The 19390-nt window shown below is 42.2% G+C and overlaps 1 protein-coding gene across 5 annotated transcripts in view; it reads right to left on the bottom strand.

Moving 5' to 3' along the window:
* Positions 1–19390, bottom strand: part of bmpr1aa (bone morphogenetic protein receptor, type IAa) — a 250312-nt gene that overhangs the window by 192518 nt on the left and 38404 nt on the right. Inside the window, exon 1 of one of the 5 annotated variants that reach the window (XM_078530648.1) lies at positions 8636–8710. The exons of the other annotated variants lie outside the window; for them this stretch is intronic. The gene's annotated coding sequence lies outside the window, so the exon portion shown is untranslated. Of the gene's footprint in view, positions 1–8635; positions 8711–19390 lie in introns of those variants that run through there. 5 annotated transcript variants of the gene reach the window in all.

The raw sequence follows: 19390 nt of genomic DNA, 5'->3' as shown, positions 1-19390 counted from the left end.
ATGGACTGCAGCGGTTCAAGAAGGCAGCTCACCACCACCTTCTCAACGGCAATTGGGGATGGGCAATAAATGCTGGCCTAGCCAGCAATGCCCACATCCCATGAGTGAATTAAAAAAAACGTAGAGGTAATTTCCCATGAGGGGGAGAGGTAGGACAAGCAAAGCCAAAGCTCCTGGATGATGCAAAGGAAGCAAAAAAAAAGGATGCATGCAACAGGCGTCAACTTGATAATGCAAGTGAGAACAAGAGTGAAAATAGAAAGTTTGAAGGCAATTGCAAAAGGAAATATGAGAGGCAAAGAGAGAGTATGAGATAAGAAAGGCAGCTAACATGAAAAGGAATCTACAGGCATATAAATAATAAAAGGGTAGTAAGAGGAAGGGTGGGACTTATAGGACCAAAATGAGGATCTATACATGGTAGCAGAGGGCATGGTTGAGGTACTAAATGAGTGCTTTGCATCCCTCTTTACCAATGAAGAAAATGCTGCCAAGTCAGTGAAGGAAGTGATAGTTGAGGCACTGAATGGTATAAAATTTGATAGAGATTAGAAAGGCTGGTTGTACTTAATGCTCATAAATCACTGGGACAGCATTGGATGCACTAGTATGCTCTGAAGGAGAATCATACGGACTCAAAACGTTTACTGTTTCTCTCCACAGATGCTGTTAGACCTGCTGAATTTTTCCAGCATTTTCTGGTTTTTTTTGGATGCACGAAGGTTTACCTGACTGATTCCTGGGATGGCGGGACTGACATATGAGGTTTGCTGAGGGGAGGAAGGGAAGAAATTCCAGAGGTACTGGCCAACCTTCCTTAGATATAGGGGTGGTGCAAGAGGACTGGAGAATTGTGAATGTTATGCTCTTTTTAGAACAAGGGTCAAAGGTTAAACCCAGCAACTATAAGCTGGTCTGTTTAAACTCAGTGATGGAAAAGCTTAGAAACGATAATCTGCAGAAAGATTATCACATGCAAATTAAATTTAATGCAGCAGTGTGAAATGATACATTTTGGTAGGAAGAATGAAGAGTGCCAACATAAACAAAGGGTACAATACTAAAAAGTCGGTACAGAACTAAAGAAACAAGGGGATACATGTGCACAAACCATTGAAGGTGGCAGAATAGGTTGAGAAAATGGTTCAAATGCATATAGGTTCCTGGGCTTTGTAAAGAGGCCTAAAGAGCAAAAACAAGTAAGTTATGATGAACTTCAGTCCCAGGACCTCGCTGCAGGAGTTCCTCAGGGTAGTGTCCTGGGCACAACCATCTTCAGCCGTTTCATCAATGACCTTCACTCCATCATAAGGTCAGAAGTGGGGATGCTCACAGATGATTACACAATGTTCAGTACCATTCACAGCACCTCAGATACTGAAGTGGTCCATGTCCATATGCAGCAAGACCTGGACAATGTTCAGGCTTGGGCTGATAAGTAACAAGTAACATTCATGCCACACAGGTGCCAGGCATTGATCATCTCCAATAAGACTGAGTCCAACCAGATCTATTTAACATTCAACAGCGTTCACATTGCTGAATCCCCACCATCAACATCCTGGTCTTCACCACTGACGAGAAACTTAACTAGACTAGCTACATAATACTGTGGTCATAAGAGCAAGTCAGAAGCTAGGTATGCAAGTGACTTACCAACTAAATGCCCAAAGCCTCTCCACATTGACAAGACACAACTCAGGAATGTAGTGAAATACTCTCCTCTTGCCTCTAAGATTAGTACTCCGACAAAACTCAAGAAGTTCAAAAATATTCAACCAATTAAGCACCCCATCCACCATTGTGGTTGAAGTATGTACCATCTACAAGATGCACTGCAGAAAGTTGCCAAGGCTTCTTTGACAGCACCTTCCAAATCCACAACCTCTTACACCCTAGAAAGCATATGGGAACAAGAACACCATTGCCTGCAAGTTCCCCTCCAAGTCACACAACATCCAGACTTGGAAATTGATCATGGTTCTTTCATTGGTGCTGGGCCAAAATCCTGGAACTCCCCACCTAACAGCACTTTTGGAATACCTTCACCCCATCGACTGCAGAGGTTCAAGAAAGTAGCTCATCACCACCTTTTCAGGGGCAATCAGGATGGGCAATAAATGCTGGCCTTGTCAGAGACACCCATAGCCTGTGAATGAATTTTAAAAATACTAATTTTGGGTTTAAATATCAGACTATATGTTTTACAGAAGCAAAATACTGCAGATGCTGGAAATCTGAAATAAGAACTGAAAACGTTGGAAATATTCAGGTCATGCAGAACGGGTTTTGGTGAAGGATCATCCAAGGCTGGATTATTTATTGCTATCTTAACCTGAAAAGTTAGTTTCAACATTAGGTTTTGAGATTATTACTGGAATATCTGTAATTTTAAAGCTCTATGATCTGCTCAGTTCCCTCAACTGAATTATTTCCCTAGAACTCAGCTAGATAATATCCTTAGTATTCTTGTTTTAATTTGTAAAACTGTGAAATTTCATACTTTAATGTTTTTACTTGCCTAGATAAAGTTGATTGAAATGATAATTCAAGGGGCTGGACAGAAGCAGCACACTATAATCATTACATCTTTATAGCCCAATCTCTGAGGCACAATAAAATTTAATTCAAATAAATTCACTACACAATGCACTTTTTATGGCTACCCGAAAAGTAAATTTCCTTCCGCATTCCACTCCCACAAACATGTATTGTACAGTACACAGAACTCAAAAGAAACAACTTATCCCATGATGTTTTTACCTGCAAATTCATCAACACTGCTAAATAATATATTCCAGACACATGTTTGGGCACGTAGTTCCAAAGATCAATAGTATAATACAGTACTATCTACAGCAGTGGTTCCCCACCAAGCATCCTTATTGGTTGAGATTTCATCTTAAAGAGACAAAGTCAACCCGCACAGCTAGCCTGGGGAGGTTATGATGCTGGATGCAGCTGTGGGAAGCCTAATAACAAAACAGTTGAAAATTAAAAGGTACCTTTTTGAGGCCAATTTCAAAACTGACAAGTTCCATCGAATAAATGGACTTAGATTACAAACTGATCACCAACTTGGCATAAAATTGGCAGTTCTTCAATAGGAAGAATATGTACTTGGTATGTTATAGCTGAAAGTGATTTTCTTTCCTTTGATTCAAACCCAAAGCCTGAAAGCGAAAAGTGAGCCAAAACAATGGTTTTAGATTAATGGGATTGTTAACTTTTTCCTCCCATTCCATTGCATCATCTTGTCTTTTTTCCTGTCTTTCAATCTATTGTCGACTTTTCCCAATAATAACCCAGCAAGCTTTTCTCCCATTTTCTAAATTATGTGTCATTGGCTCATTATATTCAGCTTCATTTCTAGCTCAAGATCTCTCAATAGTAATTCTTCTTGTCCTACTAATTTGCATTATATCTGTAGGATCATGTGTCCAACAGGTCGATGCGGTGTGTCTAGTGTGTGGGCGAAGAGAGTTACCACAATTTTTGCTTTGTGCTAGTTTGCTTCTCATTTTCAGCTTGCACTACTGGCTAACAACAGCGTGAAAAGGGAAGCCAAATATGTATGTCTCTCCCTATCAGTACACAGTCTCTCCATCAACACATCCTTAGCTGTACCTCCTCGTGGTGACACACGAAAACAGAGTCCCTTGCAGCCCAGGCTGAAACTTCAGAGGAACTCTGAGGAGGTTTGGTCCCTAGAAATGAAGTGTGCAGACCCACCGGCATGTGCCCACACTGACACTCATGAACCAAACTCCCAGTTATGGGCAAATTGCTCCACTATCTTAGGGATACCTCGGGAAGTTGAAGGCTAAGGGAGTAAACCCTGACAAAATATCTGGAGTGGATCCTAAAGGCAGGCTCATGTTTAAATATGTTACTTTTCCTGGAACTCCTGCAGCCAGGCTAGTGGCAAATAGTATTTGGCATTTCTTTGGACTCAACCGGGGAGGTTGAGAGGGGCACTAAAACTTCTGGGCAGCCCAAGATCTTCATAAATTTTTCATAGGCTTGTGCCCTGGAGAGGCACTCTAGTTGTGCTGCATTGTCAGGCATGGAAAATGGCAGTCATGAGAGATAAGCCCAACTTGATTGGCATAGAGAATGGGTGCTTTGGGCTGTCTCCAACGGCGGGAGGGACCAACAAGCCCCATTGACCAGCCACTGCCCACCTCAAGTCTCAAATCGATAAAGTCCTGGCACATCACGGTCCATCTGCTTTAATGGGTGCTTGGGGCCTAAAGTCTGGACAGAACCAAAAGACAAGAAAGAAGACACAAACTCTTCTATTGGCAAGCTGGAACATCAGGACCATATGACTTGCTGCTGATTGATAACACACACAAGACAGCTGTGATTGATATGGAACTTAAAAGGCTGAACATTGACAATGCTTCCCTCCAAGAGATGTACAAGAGGCTCGTGGAAAGTGGATCACTGAAAAAAAAAATTACATATTCATCTGGCAGGGAAGGAGTTCAGAAAGAAATGTGTGAACAGGCTGTTGACTTCACTGTAAGGAAGTCACTACTCTTAATGATGGACCCCACATAAATGATTCAGAATGAGTTCTGTCCATCTGCCTCTTAACTCAAACAGACCAATTAACCTCATATGAGTATTTGTGCTCTAACACTGTGCTCCAGGAGGTGTCAGCTGTGGCTCAGTTCATAGCACCCTCGCCTTTGAATCAGAGGGTTGTGGGTTCATGTCCCACTCCCGGAAACCAAGAACTGTGATTGCATTCAAAAAGAGTTGCAATCTGTGACTGTTGATAACTCAAAAAAAAACAGTGCTCCACTAGAGGTGAAAGACCAGCTCAATGAGGAGCTTGACCCTATCAGCAGAATCCCTCAGTCAGAACAGCTTTACCTACATGGGGAGAGGTTTCAAAGAAAGAGTGGGTGTGGACCATGAAGCACGGTCCTCCTATCTTGGACATCATGGCCTGGGAAAGATGAATGAAAATTCTCAACATACGCAGCTACTGCAGCACTGACTGTGAAACAGATCACTGCCTGGTATGCACCAGGGTTAGGATGCAACCCTTGAAGTTTATTCATTCAAAGCAGAAATGCTGCCCTCGTATCAACGTTAGCCGCCCTCATATCAACAGTAGATATACTGCCAACCCAGATAAACAACAGTTCCTCAACTTGATTGAGCAGGTGTTCTCTGGCATTCCCACTTAGAGAGCAGAAGTGAAATGCAAAATACTTTGAGACACCATCTACAATACTGCACTCAACATATGGGAAACAAGAGCAGAAAAATGCTGTCTGGTTTGAGGCTAACATCACTATGATGAAACCTACCATTGTAGCCAAGCAGTCCGCTCTCATTAGTTACAAGTGATCTCAAAGTGAGAAGACTCTGAATGCACCAAGAGCAACTTGAAGTAAGGTCCAACAGACTGCTAGGCAATGCGCCAATGACGACTGGTTACAACTTTGCCAGAGAATTCAGATGTTCTTCAACACAGCGAATGCTAGGGGCATGTACGAAGGGATCAAAAAGACAACAGGTCAATCAGCAAAGAAAGTAGCTTCATTGAAAACAAATGCAGAGGAGGTAATCACTGACTGCAATTAACAATTGGAGAGATGGGTTGGACACTACCTTGAGTTGTACTCCACAGAGGACACTTACTGAGAAAGCTCTCGACACCATAGAAAGCCTGCCTTTCATGACAGTGCTGGATACTAAACTCACAGTGGAAGAGCTTAGCAAAGCTATTGACTTGCATGGGCAAAGCTCCATGCTATACCACCTGAACTCATAAGCAAGGCAAACCAGCACTCCTGAGAATCTGCATGAACTTCACTGTCTGTGCTGCAGGGAGGGGGTGGTGCCCCAGAATGCATGCAATGCAAAGATCGTGATCCTGTACAAGAATAAGGGCGACCTCAGCAATTGTAACAACTGTCAAGGCACCTCCCTCGTGGGAAAAGTATTTGCCCATGTTGCCCTTGTCAGACTGCAAATCCTGGCTGATCCATCTAACCCAAATCTCACTGTGGTTTCAGAACTGGAAGATTTACAATTAATATGATCTTCTCAGTTTGGTAGCTACAAGAGAAATGTAGTAAACAAAGGAGACCACTATATATTGCTTTCGGGCATTCAACCATGTGAGCAGAAGCAGTCGATTTAAGCTGCTGGAGAAAATTGGCTGCCCAGTAAGCTGCTCAATGTGATCTCTTTCTATGACAACACGATGGATATGGTGGGACAACAATGGAATTGAGATCTACAGTGGGTTCAAACAAGGTTGTGTCCTGGCACCAACACTCTTTGACATATTCTTCACTTTGCTGCTATCATGCACCTTCAGGCTTCTACAGAGAATGTCTACTTACATACCAGAATTGACAGAAAGCTGTTCAGCCCTGATCGCCCGAGATCCAAAACAAAGATGTGCCAAGTCCTCAGGGGGTTACTCTAAGCTGACAATGCCACACTAGCATTCCATACCAAGGAACAGCTTCAGTTGTAAATGGACAGACTCTTTCACGCCAGTAAAGAGCTTGGTTGGACCTGCAGCATCAGGAAAACAAATGTCATGGTCCAGGATGTTGCCATACCACCATCTATCAGCACTGACAATATGACGCTGGAGGTTGTTGATAACTTTACATAACTAGGCTCCACTATCACCACAATCTGTAACTTGATGCTCAAATCAACACACGCATCACAAAAGCTGCAGCTGTTATGTCCTAGCCGAGTAAGAAAGTGTGGAACAACAGCAACCTGACTAGGGAACACTGAACCGCGAGGATACCAAGCTTTGTCCTCAGTGAACTTCGCTACAGTGGTGAGACCTGGACAACATATGCTTGGCAGGAATTTCATCTTCACCATCTCAGATATAGCCTCCTCAGCAACACCTGGCAGGACAAGGTCATCAATTCAGGGGTCCTGGAGCATGCTAATTCCATCAGCATACACTCATTGTTAAGCTGGCATGTCTGCGCTGGCTTGGCGACGTTCATTGGATGGATGACAGCCGAGTAGCCAAAGGCCTTCTGTATATTGAATTGGCCACTAGGTCAAACCTCCTGGGCATCCATACCTCCTCTACTGGGACACCTGCAAGCGAGATAAGATGCTGGTGGACATTGTTACAGGTAACTGAAACTCGCTGACAGCTGTGACCTCTGGAGGCTGGCTGTTTGGAAGGGCATTGAAAGAGGTGGGCAGAAACGAAAAGTTCAGCTGGCTGAGAAGGCGGCCCAAAGAAAAGAAAGGCCAGAGAATCGTGCACCTACTCAGCTGGTCTTCCTCTGCAGCAAATGTAGCAGAGACTGCAATGCCAGAGTGCAGCTCCTGAGCAAGTCACACTAGGTGACGCTAAACAGGGTTAGGAAGGCAAATGGTGTTGTCATTCATTGTAAGGGGAATGGAATATAAAAGTAGGGATGTTTTGCTACAGTTGTACAGGGTGTTGGTGAGACCACATCTAGAGTACTGTGCAGAGTTTTGGTCTCCTTATTTAAGAAAAGATATGAATGCATTTGAAGCAGTTCAGAGGTTTACTCAACTAATACCTGGGATTGGGGGGAGGGGTAATCTTACAAGGAAAGGTTGGGCCTGCATCCATTGGAGTTTAGAAGAATGAGAAGTGATTGTATTGAAACATAAGATCCTGAGGGGCCTTGACAGGGTGGATGCTGAAAGGATGTTTCTCCTTTTGGGGAGGGACTAGAACTAGGGGACACAGTTTAAAAATAACTGGTCTCCCATTTAAGACAGAGATGAGAAGAAACTCTCTCTCGTAGGATCATGAATCTTTGAAACTGTCTTCCCCAGACAGTGGCAGAGGCAAGGTCAATGAATGTTTTTAAGGCAGAGGAAGGTAGATTATTGACGAATAAGGGAATCAAATGTAATCAGGGATGTGGAGATGAAGCCACAATCAGATCAGCCATGATTTTATTGAATGGCAGAGTAGGCGCGAGCAGCTGAATGGCTTGCTTCTGCTCCCAATTCCTATGTATGTTAACTACCACAGTGCAAACCACTGTCTTACGAGAGAAAAGGCTGCCACATTTGTAGCATCATAACTTAAAATGAACTCCCGTTATCTTACAGCCAAATTTTCATATCTGAGCAATGTTGTGGACCACTCAACACTTAAGCATTCAACTTCTTGTCGCCAGCCTGAATACACAGAAGCGAAGGCGAGGTATTGGAGGGAGCACACAAATCTCCAAACAACTCATCTACCCATAAGAATACCAATTGTAAAGGGAACAGCAATTTATACTGCATGAGAGGAAAGTGCTGACTGGTTGGCAAGTGGACTCTGCCATGGCAATCAGCACTGCCCTCTCATGCAGTATAAATTGTTGCCTTTACAATTAGTATTCTTGCGAATCTGTCCTGATGAGTGCAAGACAAAAAGCCTCGACAGCATGTCTCTTTCTTCAGTGATACTCAACATCTAAAAAAATTAAACAAAGTATTTTTTGCACATATCAAATGAACATTTGACAGGAAACAAGATCCTTTTTATCAAGTGTGATAGAAAAGCACAGAATTTAATGTACAGACCAAGGAAAAGATCTGCTTTTGGGGAATACACTGACACAGTCGTCTGAACACTTGGAAAGCAACTTACCAAGATTTTTAGCATGAAACCCTGTGCTCCTGATAGAAGTAGCCAATATAAATGGCTTATTCCACCCTCCACTTACATTTTCAGTTCCAGTGCCTTGAATATAATGGCAGTGCAAAAGTCCGAACAAATAAAGTTTGGCCAATATCAACAAATGGGCTCAAATCCAAAGCATAAGTTCTTACAAAACAGCATTGAATTTCAGTTACTTGTGTATGACATGGCAAAATTCACGTTGGTACAATCAAAATATTCCAAGGATCAGATTAAAGGGAAGCCTGTGGCGGAGTACTTTGTTCCTAGTACTTTCTCAGGTTTTTTCTTAAGGTACAATGTTGGATCAGTACTGGAAGTTTTATTTTGCTTTCAACCCACACTACACTCTGAACTGAAAGCTCCTAATGCTAATGTTAAGGTGAGGAATATTGGCAGCAAGAAATTGAAAGTAGGGGTGAAAAGTGTTCCACCTTCTGGTATCAATATTCCTCACCTCAGCACACAAAAATAAGCACCAGATTTTGATGTGTGAATAACAAAATGGTTTAAGTACTGTGTAACTTTTTTTTTACATTCAAAACAGTCACAGAGCCACAGAATGTGTCTGGCCCATTGAGTTCATGCTGGATGAATAAAATTTCTTGTAAAAGTAGCTACAGATTTCATTTGAACAATGCTCTGCATAGAAGGTGTCTCATCAATTAAGATGCATTCCATTTAAGACTAAATCATTTATTCACGGCTCCCAATGCACACTGCTATTGTCAAATTCAAATTATATCCTATCTACTCACCACCTGAGTGAAAAGCACAATTATACAATACTACATATCTAGTCTTCACTGCAAATCAAAACTCCAATTTTTTCCAATGTAGGTATTTGCGTATGCTTCCTGCTTGTCCAACTGGCCTGACACCTGATGCCACTGAAAGGGAAGGTACAGGAACAGCCATAGTCCAGTTAAGTGCAACTCTCCTTGGCAAGTTTTTGGATGTCAGGTGAGAACAAAGCTTTTTTTTAATATTCATTCTTGGCATGCGAACACTGCTGGCAAGGCCGGTATTTATTTCCCATCTCCAGTTCTCCTGCAGAAAATGTGATGGGTTGGCATCTTGAACTGCTGCAGTCCATGTGGTGTAGGTACACCCATACTGTTGTTAGGGAAGGAATTCTAGGGTATTGACCCAACGATAGTGAAGAGGAAATGGCGGTATAGTTCCAAGTCAGGCTGGAGGGGAACTTGTAGGTGGTGGTGTTCCCATACATCTGCTGCCCTTGTCCTTCTAGGTGGTAGAGGTCACGGATTTGGAAGGTGCTGTCGAAGGGGCCTTGGCAAGTTTATAGTGTATCTTGTAGATGGTACATATTGCTGCTAATGAGCATTAGTAGTGAAGAGAGTGAATGTTGAAGAATGGGATGCAGGTCAAGTGAGCTGCTTTGTCTTAAATGTTATCAAGCTTCGAGAGTTATTGGAGTTGCTTTCATCCAGGTAAGTGGAGTGTATTCCATCACTTGGGCTGATAAGTGGCAAGTAACATTCGCGTCACACAAGTGGTAGGCAATGACCATCTCCAACAAGAGAGAATCTAACCATCGCCCCTTCACATTCAATGGCATTACCATTACTGAATCCCCCACAATCAACATCCTGCAGGTCACCATTGACCAGAAACTGAACTGGACTATCCACATAAATACTGTGGTTACAACAGGTCAGAGGCTGGGAATCCTGCGGAGAGTAATTCACTTCCTTACTCCCCAAAGCCTGTTCACCATCTACAAGGCACAAGTCAGGAGTGTGATGGAATACTCTCCACTTGCCTGGATGAGTGCAGCTCCAACAACAATCAAGCAGCTCGACACCAGCCAGGACAAAGCCACCCGCTTGATTGGCATGCCAACCACCAACTTACACATTCATTCCCTTCGCCATGGACACACAGTGGCAGCAGTGTACACCATCTACAAGATACACTGCAGCAACTCCCCAATGCTCCTTAGCACCTTCCAAACCCATGACTGCTATCATCTGGAAGGACAAGGGCAGCGGACACCTGGGGACACCACCACCTACAAGTTCCCCTCCAGGCCATTCACTATCCTGACTTGGAAACAGATCACTGTTCCTTCACTGTCGCTGGGTCAAAATCCTGGAACTCCCTCCCTAACAGCACTGTAGGTGTACCTACACCACATGGACTGCAGCGGTTCAAGGCGGCAGCTCACTACCACCTTCCCGAGGTCAATTAGGGATGGGCAATCAATGCTGGCCTAGCCAGAGATGCCCACATTCCATCAAATGAATAAAAAAGTGTCTATACGCTTAGTCAAAAAGGTGGATTTTAAGAGGGGTTTTAAAAAGGCAGGGAGGGGGAGAACCAGAACAGCTATGGTAAGGAATTTAAAAATACAGGAGCTAGACAGTTGAAGGCACCAGTGTGGTGAGGATCCCAAGAGGCCTGGTTTTGGGAAACTGAAAGTTTTGAAGGGATAAAGGATAGCTGCTTACAGTCATAAGGAGGGACAAAATCAAGGGCTTTAAACACAAGGCCGAGAATTTTAAATTTAAGGCATGTTGGAACCCAACGTAGGTCAGCAAGAACAGGGATGTTTGATGAGAAGGGCTTTTTAAAATTCATTCATGGGATGTGGGCTTCGCTGGCTGGACCAGCATTTATTGCCCATCCCTAATTACCCTTGAGAAGGTGGTGGTGAGCTGCCTTCTTGGTGAATGTTACAAGGTCCTACTTTTACTGATGATTCCAATCTCCATTCTTAAATACCCCTTTGATTAGAAAAAACAAGTTCTCTCTCTTTCCTTCAGATTACAGGATCTGAATGCACACAACCTAAATTCCCCCAGTTCAATTTTTGAATCACTGAGTCTTGTTCTAAAAGGCAGTTTCTCATAATCAGCCAAAAGCCTTCTTAGCTTTGATGATTCCACACTCGGTCTCCCCAATTTTGCGCATTTCTTTTTATTTCAACAACATATAGTTATTCTGCATTTTGCTGCAGCAATTGTTCGTTTGAAATACTGCCAGCACTGTTGAGATGAAAGTTCACTGTATAGTCCTTTAAACTCATTCTTTTCCAGGAACAGAAAATTGTGCAATGCAATACCTCTTTTAATCGTTCCTTCCATCTACATTTTATAAGTAATTAAAACAAGTTTACAGTCATTTAATCACCATTTCAGAAAGTTATTTTCAATTCTATTCTTTTTAATCTTAATTTGTCCTGCACTATGAGCATTGGTGTTTCTCAATTTAAATAAACAAGAACATTCAGTAGTCTGCTTGAAGTGACATTTTTAAACTCCAGAGTTTGAAGTTGCTTGGATAATAAAATTAAATGTCATTAGATGAAACGGTGGAAATAAAATCTATTAACTTCATGGATGCCACTGTGTATTCTTCTCTTAGCAAACAAAAGTTTAATCTGGTTTCAAACTTTTCTTTTGTAACATTAATAGAATTTCTGGAGCAATGTGCATCATTCAAAACGCCAGCTGATGTCATCACTACACAAATATAGGAAATATTTCTGGTTGTAGTCCACAAAAAAGGGTGAAAGCTCATTTTTCAAGGTTATTGTCTGTCAGAACTCTGATTTTAAAAAGCTCACAGCACAGGACAAACTAAGTTGTACGAATGTACATCTCCTCTGTGCTAAAATTTCCACCTTGGGTTAGGACAATTGATTTGCAAATATAAGCTTAATAATAAAGTCAGTAAGAACATGACAGCGGATTCATCAATAAAGCCAAACATTTCTGTTCATTTTAATTGCACATTTGTTTGGCTGCTACATTCACTAATTTCCCAGTATGCAAAAGTGTAGTTTATGTATAAAGTATGCCTCAATATTATATCAACTTATTCTATTCTGGTAAAAATTAAAATTTTGAGACTCAGTTTATATGCTGCAGAAAATCAGCAAGGTACCAACAAACTGCATAAATCAATGGCAATGCGTCAATGTCCAGCCACACAAAAACAAAAAGCAGCATAAGCTGGCAATAATATATTCAGCTCAAAAAGGGTCTAATAGTTATTGATGTTTCAATGACTGCTGAATACAAGACTTTGAACATTAAACAACTGTATCTTACTGATGTAGGCAACTGCACAAGAAATATGCAAGGTTTCAGCAGACTTATCCTCTTGACTGAAGCCAAAAGACAGCCATGTGCAAGAGGAAAAAAGTACAAACTGGAATCGACAGGTGGCAAATTGCAAACGCAGAACAAACCTGTGTTGTAACATACCTGGGTGCAATTGATATCATTACTTGTTGCAAAGAATATAAAATAAGCATCTACTCTACGCAGGTACAGGCATGAGCATTCTGCTTTTAATTAAGTAGGTTCCATTGGTATAAAAGCAGTTCATTGAAAATTTTTAAAAACTGATGAAGGCTAGGTCATCTGCTGCAGCATTAGGGTAAGGAAAAAGGGAAAGGCCCTTATATACTGGTTCCCGTTTAATTTGGATCATCGTGCATTAAATTTACGATCTACCAAAGGGCACATATCCAAAATGTCGGCTCATTTGTTCCCTCCACAGATGCTGTCTGGCCTGTTGATTGTTTCCAGCATCCATCTACTAAATCTGTCGCTCTTACTCCAGCAGTAGAATTATTGACCCATGAGCTTTTCATACATTTTCCAAGTTAATTTTTTTTCTAACTTCTTTTTAGGACTAATGAATCAGCAGCAAGTCTTACAAATTCAATCAAGTTTCAAAAATTGCTAGTGGCTAGGGAAATGAATTTTAGGCTAATGATACCAATGATACCACACAGACATATTAACATTTACCACCAATAATAACATTCTCAGGATAAAATGCTTGCAATCACAGCTTCCTACTGGTAAAGTTCCAGAACCCAACACAAGACTAGAGTGGGTGGTGGGAGAGGGAGTGGAGAAGGGGTTGATAAATAAACGGAATAGCAATTCTTGTGATTTTAGGATCTCAACTAATATGGAATAAAATATTTCTAAAAAAGGTTAGATTCTGTGAATAGGGGTAGGTATGTTTCAATGGAAAGAATGAAGAAATTCAGCCATCAGCTGCATCAGTTTCTCATTCATCGTCAACATTTTAAATCTGATTCAAACACAAGACAACCCTTCTGTCACCATATATAAATTTTTGTGCATCGTTTTCGTATGTTTGAATAAGCAAACATTTGATAAATAAAAAATATATTTGACTGTCAGGCTTAATACAGTTCAAAGGCACGTCAAGTAGGATTTCGTGCAATATTCCGAGTTTTAAAAATTTTTGAACTGAAATTATGTATGATAAAGTTAATAAATTATGATGACAGACTGTATCTGGAGGATGGCAGAGTAAAGGACATCACAGGCAATGGCTGATACTTCAGTTTTTCAAAATAAAACTAAGCAATACTAGCTCCTCTTACGTTCAAAAAAGCCAATTTTTAAAAAAAATCTATTCAAAATGTTTAACATTGAGATAAAATTAAAACTATAAGAAAACTAATGGCCTTGAGTTAGAGGTCCTTTTTTTAAAAATGCATAAAATATTTCAGTTCCTTCCTCACTGCCTGCCCACCCTTCAGACTGGGGTTAGACCAGGGCAGTGTCAAATTAACAACACGTTTAAAGCACAGCCAGCAAGTCTCCAGACACACAGTGAAGTAGACTGTGGAATGCAGAGCGTAACCTGAGCTCGCAGACTCTCTTCCACTGCACCCCCTCCTTCCCTAAACAGAATTTGTAAAGTAATCCTATGCCTGAAAACAACACCATAGGATTTTACCACTGCATGCTGTAGTTTCCACAAGAAACCAGCATTGAGAACTGAAAGCACAATACAGTCAAACTTCTTGTTCAAAAAAAACTTTATTCCTTTTCCAGGAAACATAACAAACACACATTCTATTGTGCTTTGGATTCGTAATGCAAAAAAAAAACCCTCCAATTAGTTTTATTTTGCATGCAAAGCTAAAGTATCAAAACTAAATTTAGTGTGACTGAATACAAATGTACCCAAAAAATTTGCTTACTTTTCTCAAATCAAATCTTACAAGCATTTAACTTAATCAGTTTATTTTGCCAAAATCAGTGTTGAAGAAAGCACTTTTGAAGCATCAGACAGGAGTCAGGAAATAACAGCCTTGCAGATGGTTATTTCATGTCCGCATCATCCCAGAGATATCCAAGTCACATTTTCCCATTAGAAAGGAAGACTTACATTTATATGGCATCCTTCAGGACCTCTTAAAATGCTTTACAACCAATGAAGTATTTCGGAAGTGTAGTCACTGCTGTAATGTAGGGCTAACATTATTAGCCAGAGAGCATAACAAAGGCAATTTTATGTTAGAAGAATAGCTATTTGGGCAAGATACTGCAATCAATAACCCTCATATTTTCTTTCCTCCTATCCTGAAGGGTGTGATAGCATATGACTCCATGGATGGCAGTAGCATTCATACCATGTATCAGCAGGCTTCAGGGAGGGGTGGGGGGCAGTGGTGTAGGGGTGCCGAAGAGATGGTGCTGAGGGAAATCATGTATCATAGGCAAGACTGAACCTGCCTTTGCCTGATGCCCATAACTGCCAGCAGGTTGATATCTCTTCCTGCTAACTTAGACCAATTGCAGTGCTCCAAGTGCTGAAATTCACTAAATCAAGTTAAAAAGCACCTGATACAAAGTGCCACGCAATAGGGCTGCCAGCAAAGTTGACGTCCATGGAATAAAAGAAACAGTGGTAGCATGGATATGAAATTGGTTAAGTGACAGGAAACGGAGCAGTGATGAATGAAATAAAGACAGAAAATGCTAAAAATACTCAACAGGTCTGGCAGCGTCTGTGGAGAGAAACAGAGTTAAGTTTCAGGTTGATGACCCTACATCAGAGCTGGGGGGGGGCGGGTATCAAAAGGGAAGGACTGCGATAGGGTGGATGACAGGAGAGATTAAATGACAAAAGAGTTAGTCATGCAAGGCCAAAATGAATCATAATGGGGCAAGAAAAGGAAACAAAGAAACAAAAGATGCGCTTAGAGCAAGTGCGAATGGCAGAATAATGAACTGCCAACCAAAAGCTAAAGCAAGAATAAGGGCAAGATTGAAACATACAAAAAGTAAACAAAATGGAGGCAGAGGTTATGCTCTGAAATTGTTAAACTCAATGTTGAGTCTGGAATGTTGCAAAGTGAGTTGTTGTTCCTCAAACTTATGTTGAGCTTCATTTGGAACACTTAAGTAGGCTAAGGGCAGAGGGGTCAGCATGACAGCAAGGTGGAGAATTAAAATGACAGGTGACTGGTGGCTTGGGGTCATGCTTGCAGATTAAACTGAGGTCTTTCACAAAGCAGTCACCAATGTGTGGTTGTTTGATCCAATGTAAAAGCCAGGCCACATTGTAAGCAGTGAATATGGTATACAGAAAAAAATTCTCCTCATCTCCATCTTAAAAGGGAGACCTCATTCTTAAACGATGTCCCCTAGATCTAGCCTCCCCCTCAAGAGGATACATCCTCCCAGTATCCACCCTTTCAAGACCCCTCAAGACCTTATATATTTCAACAAGATCACCTCTCATTCTTCTAAACCCCAATGGGTATAGGCTCAAATTGTTCACCCTTTCCTCATAAGGTAAGCTTTTCATCCCAGGAATGAGTCAAGTGAACCGTCTCAATACTGCTTCTAACACAATTATATCCTTTTTCAAATAAGGCGACCAAAACTGTACACAGTACTCAAGATGTGATCTCACCAAGGTCATGCACAGCTGCAGTAAAATTTGCCCACTTTTATATTCCATTCCCCTTGCAATGAATATGCCATATTGAAATATTTTCAAATGTGCAAATATCCCTGTAATCTGTGGGAAGTTGTGAGCACTACCGGTGTCCCACATGCGCAGGAAGTGTCGCCAGCTGCAGAAACTTGAGCACTGGGTTTCGGAGCTTGAGCAGCAGCTGGAGTCAGCATGGCGCATCCGCGAAGCTGAGAGCTACATGGATAGCATGTTCAGAGAGATGGTCACACTGCAGCTTAGGAGCCTGGAGACAGAAAGGGAATGGGTGACCGCCAGGCAGTCCAAGAGTAGTGGAGAAGTCCCCTGGGGTCCTGCTTGCCAATCGGTTTTCCATGTTGGTTCCTCGGAGGAGTGCAGTCAGAGCCAAGTTTGTGGCACTACAGGTGGCTCTGTTGTACAGGAGGGCGGCAGGGGGAGAAGAAAAGAACAGCAGTGACAGGGATTTGTTAGTTAGAGGAACAGGCAGGTGTTTCTGTGGCCATGGACGTGACTCCAGGATGGTAGGTTGCCTCCGTGTGGTGCCAGGGTCAAGGATGTCACAGAGCAGCTGCAGAACATTCTTCTGGGGGAGGGTGATCAGCCAGAGGTCATGGTCCACGTTGGTACCAATGACTTAGGTAGGAAAGGGGATAAAGTCCTGAAAGCAGATTTCAGGGAGCGAGGAAGGAGGTTGAAAAGCAGGATCTCTAAAGCAGTAAAGTCAGGATTACTTTCAGTCCCACGTGCTAGTGAGCATAGAAATGGGAAAATTGAAAGATTGAACAGGTGGCTGGAAAGCTGGCGTAGGAGGGAGGCCATCAGGTTCTGGGAAGGTGGGACCTGTACCAGGCAAACCGTCTACACCTGAATAGGACTGGGATGAATATCCTTGCAGGGAGATTTTCTCGTGTTGTGGGGGATTTGAACTAGATTGGCAGGGGGCTGGGAACCTGAGGGCAAATTCAGAGCAAGGAACAAAGATGGAAAATTAGTGAGTGACTCTGAAAGACAGAAGCAGCGCAAGTTAAAAAGTGCACAGCACAGGAATTTGGCAGTATTAAAATATATATGTAAATGCAAGGAGAATAGCAAATAAAGCCGATGAGCTGAGGGCCCTGATAGACACATGGCAGCATGATATCATTGCTATAACGGAAACTTGGCTTAAAGAGAGGGAAAAATGGCAGCTCAACATCCCTGAATATAGAGTTTTTAGGCAGGATAGAGAGGGAGATAAAAAAGGTGAGGATGTAGCACTATTGGTTAAAGAATCAATTACAGCCGTAAGGAATGATGATGTGCTAAATGAAGCATCAAATGAGGCCATATGGGTTGAGCTCAGGAATAAAAAGGGGGCAGCCACACAGCTAGGAGTGTACTATAGACCCCCAAATATTGGAAGGGAGTTAGAGCGCAAATATGTAGGCAAATTTGAGTACAGAAATAATAGGCCAGTAATAGTTGGAGACTTCAACTCAGATACGAACAGTGTGGAGGGTACAAAATTCTTGAACTGCATTCAAGAGAACTTTTTTAGCCAGCACATAACAAGCCCAATGAGAAGGGGGCAATTATAGATTCAGTCTTGGAAAATGAAACTGGGCAAGTGGATGAAGTAGCAGTGGGGAGCATTTTGGAGATAGTTAACCTAATACAGTTAGATTTAGCATCATTATGGAAAAGAATAAATATAGAACAGGAGTAAAAGTTCTAGATTGGGGGAAGACAAATTTTACAAAGCTGAGAAGTGAACTGGCGAAAGTGGACTGAATACAGCTGCTAGAAAGGAAAATAGTGTCAAATCAATCGGAGGCATTCAAAAGCAAGATTCTATGGGCACAGTGTAGACATGCTCCCACAAAGAAAAAGGGTGATGCTGCCAAATCTACAGCCCCCTGGTTATCCAGAAGCATACAGGGTATGAAAAAGCAGAAAAAGAAAGCTTATGACAGTCACAAAAAGCTTAATACTGTAGAAAGCATGGAGGAGTTTAGAAAGTACAGGGGCAAGATAAAAAAGGAAATTAGAGTATCACTGAATCACACAGTGCAGAAGAGGCCCTTCGGCCCATCGAGTCTGCACCGACACGTGAGAAACACCTGACCTACCTACCTAATCCCATTTACCAGCACTTGGCCCATAGCCTTGAATGTTATGACGTGCCAAGTGCTCACCCAGATACTTTTTAAAGAATGTGAGGCAACCCGTCTCCACCACCCTTCCAGGCAGCACATTCCAGACTGTCACCACCCTCTGGGTAAAAAAGTTTTTTCTCACATCTCCCCATAACCTCCTGCCCCTCACCTTGAACTTGTGTCCCCTCGTGACTGGCCCTTCAACTCAGGGGAACAGCTGCTCCCTGTTCACCCTGTCTATGCCCCTCATGATCCTGTACACCTTGATCAGGTCGCCCCTCAGTCTTCTCTGCTCCAATGAAAACAACCCAAGTCTATCCAACCTCTCTTCATAACTTAAATGTTTCATCCCAGGCAACATCCTGGTGAATCTCCTCTGCGCCCCCTCCAGTGCAATCATATCCTTCCTATAAAGTGGCGACCAGAACTGCACACAGTACTCCAGCTGTGGCCTCACCAAGGTTCTATACAACTCCAACATGACCTCCCTACTTTTGTAATCTATGCCTCAATTGATAAAGGCAAGTGCCCCAAAAGCCTTTTTCACCACCACACTAACATGCTCCTCCGCCTTCAGAGATCTATGGACACACACGCCAAGGTCCCTTTGTTCCTCAGAACTTCTTAGTGTCATGCCATTCATTGAATACTTCCTTGTCAAATTACTCCTTCCAAAGTGTATCACCTCACACTTTTCAGGGTTAAATTCCACCTGCCACTTATCTGCCCATTTGACCATCCCGTCTATATCTTCCTGTAGCCCAAGACACTCAACCTCACTGTTAACCACCTGGCCAATCTTTGTGTCATCCGCAAACTTACTAATCCTACCCCCCCACAT

Source organism: Cetorhinus maximus, chromosome 27, assembly GCF_964194155.1.
Source record: "Cetorhinus maximus chromosome 27, sCetMax3.hap1.1, whole genome shotgun sequence".
Taxonomy (NCBI): Eukaryota; Metazoa; Chordata; class Chondrichthyes; order Lamniformes; family Cetorhinidae; genus Cetorhinus; species Cetorhinus maximus.
The sequence above is the reverse complement of the archived record's forward strand: the minus strand, read 5'-3'. Positions and strand labels throughout refer to the sequence as shown.